We start from the raw sequence: 7822 nt of genomic DNA on the forward strand, positions 1-7822 counted from the left end.
TCTGGATGGTATCATGGCCCGCCTTGGAACTCCACTTTCCTATAATTTCAAGAATATAGAATGGAATAGATCCATCGGCAAATAGCGGCGAAACTAGAAATTCTTTTTTGAGTGTTAGTACTAAATCTTAAATTTGGGATAAAAAAATATTTTAGAAGGGTTAAGGTCTCTATCTTCTTACTTAGTAATAATGCTTTTGGGTCCAAATGATGGGTCATTTAGAGTTTAAAATTTTATATTTTTTCACCAGTTAAACAGATTATATCTGCCTTTTTTGATACATGTTTATAATTAATTATAGTTTCTTTCCAACCCATAAATAGGAGGATAATGTGTTTCAATGCATTCGAACTCATGTCCTCTTATATTGATAATAATATTCATATAAATCGAATTAAAACTCAATCAATATATTTTAAAAGATTCAAATATGTTAAATATTTGTAAGTAATAAAACCTTAGAAATTTTATAAATATTAAAAGAAGACAATCTCGTATGAGGATCCACTAGGTATGTATGTCATTTGACAAAATATAAAAATGGTTCGAAGGAGGGTGCAGAAGCAGGTATTTGTCATGTCAATATATATAGTAGTGGATGAGACTACTTTCCACTACAAGTTAATGTCTTTTATAAGAGCCCTACCTTTTGGGTTTTTTTCTTTTTCGCTTTTGATTCGAGATTTTGTTTTTCTCACGAGAATCAAGTTGGATTCCTTTTTCCTTTTTCCTTTTTCCCCACATGCTCATTTTATCCTTAGTTTTTTCATACAAAAATAAAGAGGAGGGAGTCGAGGTAACGGTTCACCTTGGTAAGATGGAGAGTCATAGTATTTGAGTGGTTGGATTGATGGTAAGAGTGATTGAGAGGGAGGAGAGAAGAGCTAGTAGAGAGATGCCTTGGTTTCTATTTGTATGTGTTACATACTTGCCATTAGTGAAATGAGAAGGTTTATATATACGAAATAAAGGACTAGCCATGTGTTAAGATCTCATTGACAACAACGTTACATATTGTCTTCTTGAAGGGGTAGTGATGTAATCCTATAGATTGGTGATGTGGTATCTTAGGATGACTTAGTAATCAATGGGTGTGACGTACTATGTGATGTCCACGAAATTAATTAAAAATTTGACTAAGGTAAGTACACCTATCAATTAATAGTATAGTTATGGTGAGAAAAAATATCGTTCCCATGAAGACTAAAAGTACTAGTAATTACTGTCTTTCTAATATTTAACCGAATAATTTGAGTAATTGATTAAAACTAAAATTAACAAACGAACACGACAAAACACAAAACACAAAAATAATCTATTAACAACCAAGAAACAAAATAATACTCAGGAAAGAATCCACCTAAATTTCATCTGTCACTATCAATCTAAATTACGCAATTTCTTGACTTAGTATCTTGATCCGTAGAAATCCCTAAATTATGCTAATATCTCTTTTGAGCATAAGAACAACAAACTCTAGGTTGATAAATTGAAATTTCTTTTTGATTAAAACCCCTATTATCGTATTAACTCATGTTATTGATTCTCTTATTAGATTTGACTCTAATCCGATATATTTATGTTGTCCTATTTCTAGGATTGCATGCAACTCCACTCAATTAAGCAATATCTACTCTTAAATAGAGTCTATTCGACCACTGAGTTAAGCACATCAAACATGGATTAATAATCTAGAAATATTAAATCAAGAATTAAGCACACATAATTGAGAACAAGAACTAAGTATTTATTGCGTAAAATAAAAATTAAACGAAAAAAGCTATTATAGGATTCATCTCCGTAAGGTATTTAGAAAATCAATTCATACTTGAAAATAAAAACATTCAAGATACAGTATAACCAAAAGAAATAAAGAAACTCAAGATAACTTCCTAAGAAATAAAATGTGAATCTTCAATCTTAATGGAAATTTGCTTTAGAATTGACTTAAATGGTGTTTTTCGAGTTGTTTTCTTGAATATTCTCTGACAGCTCATCCTATCTTCTTATTTTGTTGTATATATGTCTTAGAATGCCCGAAAAACCTAAAAATCGTGATTTTCTATAGTCTGGTGCGTAATTCTATGAAATTGACACGACCTATCACACACCCGTGTGGGTCACACAGTCTTGTGGTCTGGCCGTATGGAATGGTTTAGCCCGTGTAGCTCCTACAACTTGCCCCGATTTTCACTCGTTTTTCGCTCCTTTTTCTCTCAAGTGCTCTATTAAGCATTAAAACATGAATTTAAAGGACTAAGAGCATAAAATTCACAATTAACATTGAATAATCACCCCAAAACACATTCAGAATAAGGTTAAAACATGTTACTTTTAGCACTTATCAAATATCTCCACACTTAAGCGTTTGTTTGTCCTCAAGCAAAATTCTCAACCCACATTCAAGTTAACTTCCCTTGATTTATTGTTTTCACCAATAATTTCTTAAGATAATTTACAAATAATAATGCATTGGAAATTTAAACTAAAATGACACAAAAGAATACAAGCAATCCAAGTAGAAACTTTTAAAGCACAAAAACATAGACGCCTTCCCTATATCAGTAATTACCTAAAATTCAACTTAACAAAAATGAACACCCTCACTAAGGCTCCCTTAAAGCACTCAAAGTGTTTGAGGTTCAAGTAATGTGCACTCAATAGTCGAACAAGAAATGTTATTACCATAGACTTGCTTGAAAATCAAATCTCCACCACTATATAATGAGATGACACACCAATTAAGATGTCTTTACAATGTTGTAATAGGGCATAGGTTAAGGGTGCGGAAAAGGTCAGAAAAGTTGGTTATAAATGAGAGTCGAGTTAATAAGTTACCAAACTAGAAAAAAATCAGTTATTGAATTAAAAGAATTTACATCAACAAGAAATAAAAGGCAGATGTGAGCTTTTATACAAATGATGAGACTCACGATTCAAGCAATTTTTTTCTTTTTCTTTTTTTCATCTATTATTATTTTTCAATCTTTTTTAATTTTAGAATAAAGAAAGAATTCAACAATGTAAATGATGAAACATAGTCAAGAAACTAAACAAATCGAATATCGACAAAAAAGGAGTAAATAAAAAGGATGATTTACAACATTAATATGGGTTACGGGTTAACTCAAATGGATGATAAGAAAAAGAAAATGTTAGGATCAACAAGGTTAACTAGGGGTTAATTCAACGAGTAAGTTGTTTATAGGTTAAGCGGGTTAAATTCTAAGTACCTCTATCATCTCAGTATATCAAATCAATAATGTGGCCTCGACATGTATAACTGAAGCAAATTCTAGAATAACAAATCAAGTTGACATACTCACAACAAAAAATAAAATGAGCACGAAATAAAATGTATGCTCTATAGGCTTAAAAGCTCACAAAAAATTATGGTCTTGATGTTAAACTTGTAATTTTAAAATTTCAAAGATAATGCTTCAGTTTAGGGAGACAACTTAAAATAATAATTTATGTAAAAAAAACTTAGCATGCTTAACTCTCTTTTATCTTAAAGTATAAATCACACAATACATAAAAATTTACAAATTAATCCCAAACAGAATTAATATAAACTCCAAATTTTAAAAAAAATTCAATGTTAGGTTTGAGAAAATTACATAAACACACAAAAAAATTTCAGGGACTATATCGTATAAACATATAAAATCCTCCGTACACTTAATATGTACATTGCCCTCAATATACAAATAAATATAAACATAGTAAGCAAAATATCATAAGTGAGGAAGAGAACTGAAACTACCTTGAATTTGGATGATTTCGTTGGAATAGTAAAATCTGGAATCGTAGGAGATCCTAAATTAAGTACATGGTTTTGAAGAAACTAATAAGAAGATAGACAAAAATAAAATAAAATAAAGAGATAACAAAATAGAAAAACAACCAATAGAATAATAATAACAGTAAAGTGCATAATAAAGTAAAATAAAACATATAAGTTCGACAAATATTAATAAAAATAAAAGATAATTCGAAGGGCTTTTGGGTGCGTGACGATAGTGAAAATAGAGTGGTGGTTAGGGTTTGGGTTTGGTGAAATGGGGTAGGAAGGAAACAAAAAAACTATCTTTAGAAAAAAGGGTACATGGCCATGTGTCAGGTCATGTAGGCCGCACGGCTGTGTATCTTTCTGAGGCAGTGTAGTCTATTAAAAACTTTTAAAAATTGCTCTAGTGTTCACACGATCTGGGACATGCCTGTGTGTCTTGGTTATGTGCACCACAAAACCATGTTGCTAGGCTGTGTGAATCCACTCAGACCTTGTGTGTCAAAATAAAATTTAAATTGGCTATAGTATTCACACGATGCATGACACGTCCGTGTGGATAGGCCGTGTGGATTCATTCAAGTTCAGCGGGGTTAATTGTTTACTTTTCCCATGGCCGTTTCAAGGGATTTGTGGGTCACATGACTGTGTCTCCAGGACATGTGGTCTACCCCAAACCGTATGACACTTTTTTTGGTTTTTTTAATTAATAAAAACAAAAATAAGGTAAATAAGAAACTAAGCATGCAACAAAATTAAATGAAAAAAATTAATAATAAAAAACACCCAGGTTGCCTTCTGAGAAGTGCTTGTTTAAAGTCTAAGCTCGACTTCCCTTTTCCAACTTACAGTTAAGTCAAATTTTGGAGTTGAAGCTCCTTTCTCTCATTATCAATATCACCACCAAAATAAAGTTTGAGACGATGATTGTTTACCTTGAATGTGTCGTAATTAGGGTGTGTTTCCTTAGTGGTTCCGTATGGGAATACGTTTCGTACCACAAATGGATTCAATCATCTCAATTTCAGCTCTTTAGGGAACATTCGTGGATCTAGATTGCCCAACAATACTTTTTCTCCAACTTTAAATTGGTTCGTCTTGTTTACATGCACATCATGTTTTTTCTTTGTTACTTCTTTGAATGTTCTTAGGTTCTAATCAGTTTTTGTTCGCCATTTATTTAATTCATCGAGCTGCATCATTCTCTCTTCACTTGTCCTTTGATTTCCATTACCTTGAAAATGATACAGTTTTAACACATCTTCATGATTGATTTCTTGCAAAAAAATGTTAAGCTGCATGATTACTAACATCAATAGGATGACAACTATCATCTCGCTTACTAGAAATTCTCACAGCATCATGTGCTTGAAGAGTGACCTCTTCATCACCTACCCTTATCACAAGTTCATCATTACCCACACCAATAACAATTCTAGCAGTGACTAAAAAGGGTCGACCTAAGATCATGGGCACCTCAATATCCTCATCCGTGTCTAATATAATGAAATCAGTAGGGTATATGAATTTATCTACTTTAACAAGTACATCCTCAATAATAACCTAGGATACTTAATTGATCTATTAGCTAATTGAATACTCATCCTAGTGGGTTTTGGTTCCCCGAAACCAAGTTTTTTGAACATTTTATAAGGCATTAGATTTATACTATCACCTAAATTAGTCAAAGCTTTTTCAACATTTAAGCTAATTGAATACTCATCCTAGTGGGTTTTGGTTCCCCGAAACCAAGTTGTTTGAACATTCAAAGATTTATACTACCAATAAAACAAGGGATAGTAAAACTCCCTAAATCTTTAAGCTTGGTGGGTAATTTGTTTTGGAGAATGGTCGAGCACTCCTCATTGGGCTCCACAGTGGACAGTTCGTCTAACTTCCTTTTATTTGTTAATAGCTCCTTTAAAAATTTTGCATATTTGGGCATCTGAGAAAGTGTTTCAAAAAAAGATAAGTTAACATGCAATTTTTTAAAAAATTCAAGAATTTTATTATATTATTCATTCATACGGTCTTTCTTCAACTTTGCCGGATATGGAATTAGTGGTTTGTATACTCTGACCACCGGTTGATGCTCTTTTTTACATTCCTCAACCCCATCATTTTTCTCAATAGCCTCTTCAGCTTCTTTTCAGGCTCGGCTAACACTTTTCCACTTCATATATTGATTGCGTGGACTTGCTCATTTGGGTTTGTTTAAGTGTTACTAGGTAAATTACCTTGTTGTCTCTCCGAAACCAATTTAGCAAGCTGACTAATTTGGTTCTCGAGGCCTTGAATAGATGCATGTTGGTTCTTCAAAGTTGTTTTAGTGTTCTGGAATCTAGTAACTAACACTGAAATGAATTTAGTCAACATCTCTTCCAGATCCAAGTTCTTTTCTTGTTGATAAGGTTGCTGAAAACTTAGAGGGGGTTATGAGCTTGAATGATTCCTCCATCTTAGATTATAATTTTTGTTGTAGGGTTTATTCTGAGGTCTAGAATTATTACCCATAAAATCGACTTGCTCATACTCCATATTAGATTTGAAGGGCAAACATTCAGGATTGATTATTCTCGCTCCTGTCATATCACATTGCATTACCAGATTTGTTTGTTTATTGAAACTCAAACCATCAATCTTTTTACTCAGCACTTCCACCTGACTCGCCAACATAGCAACTGTATCTATATTAAAAACACAGGTTGTCTCAGTAGGCTTTGTTATCATAACTTGCCACTAATTTTTATTTAATGTCATCTCCTCAATAAATTCTTGAGCTGCTTCAGGTGTTTTATTATTCAATGTTTCACCAGCTGCTACATCAATTATCTTCCTAGTTAAGGGATTCAAACCATTTTAAAATGTTTAAACTTGAAGCCACAAAGCTAACCCATGATAAGGACACATTCTTAGAAAATCCTTAAATCTCTTCCATGCATCATGCAGTGTCTCAAGCTCAAATTGAGCAAAAGAAGAGATGTCATTCCTTAACTTAGTTGTTTTGGCCGGTGGAAAATACTTCAACAAAAATTTCTCAGTCATTTGAGCCCAAGTCGTGATGGAATCTCGTGGAAGTGAATTCAACCACTATTTTGCCTTGTTCTTAAAAGAGAATGGGAACAACCGTAAGTGTATGACATCATCAGTAACACCATTAATCTTAAATGTGTTGCAGATCACAAAAAAGTTAGCTAAATGAGCATTAGATCTTCATCTTGCAACCCATCAAATTGAATATACTACCACACCATCTGAATTGTATTCGGCTTAATCTCAAAATTATTTGCATCAATTTTCAGTCTAACAATACTCGATTCAGCTCCAATCAGAGTGGATTTAGCATAGTCATACATAGTCTGAGGAGTAGGACCTGCAAAAAGTTACAAATTACCAGGATTATTATCCATCTCCACGGTAATGTCCTTTTGCTCTTGACCATCTATTAAAATTTGCTGACATTGCCTTGCCTCTCTAACTTTTCTTCGACTTATGCGAGCAGTTTTTCGATCTCACTATAAAAAATTAACGGTTCCAACAAGTTGCCTCTAATCATAAACCAAAGGGACCTGTAGGAAAAAAAAAGAAAAAAATAATTAGAACGTAACAATTAAATTAAAAAATATTAAAATAAAAATAAAAATGACTAAATTAATATAAATAAAGTTCTTATAATATTTTAATCCTCGGCAACAGCACCAAAAACTTGATGTCTACAAAACTAATTAAAAATTTGACTAAGGCAAATGCACCTATCAATTAATAGTATAGCTACGGTGAGGAAAGATATCGTTCCCATGAATACTAAAAGTACTAGTATTTATCGTCTTTCTATGATTTAACCGAATAATTCGAGTCATTGATTAGAATTAAAATTAATTAATGAACATGAAAAAAAAACAAAACATGAAATTAATCGATTAACAACCAAGAAGTAAAACAATACCCAGGAAAGAATCCAGGAAAAAATCCAGGAAAGAATCCACCTAGATTTCATCTACCACTATCAATCTAAATTAAACAATTTCTTTA

General features: G+C 32.3%; 1 non-coding gene across 1 annotated transcript; it reads left to right on the forward strand.

Moving 5' to 3' along the window:
- The first annotated feature begins 6680 nt into the window (after positions 1-6680).
- LOC121221500 (small nucleolar RNA R71) lies at positions 6681-6787 on the forward strand. The gene has a single exon (XR_005918892.1). It is a non-coding gene; the product is annotated as a small nucleolar RNA R71 (small nucleolar RNA).
- The last annotated feature ends 1035 nt before the right edge of the window (positions 6788-7822 follow it).

The sequence above is a fragment of the Gossypium hirsutum genome, chromosome D09 (genome assembly GCF_007990345.1).
Source record: "Gossypium hirsutum isolate 1008001.06 chromosome D09, Gossypium_hirsutum_v2.1, whole genome shotgun sequence".
In the NCBI taxonomy this organism is placed as follows: Eukaryota; Viridiplantae; Streptophyta; class Magnoliopsida; order Malvales; family Malvaceae; genus Gossypium; species Gossypium hirsutum.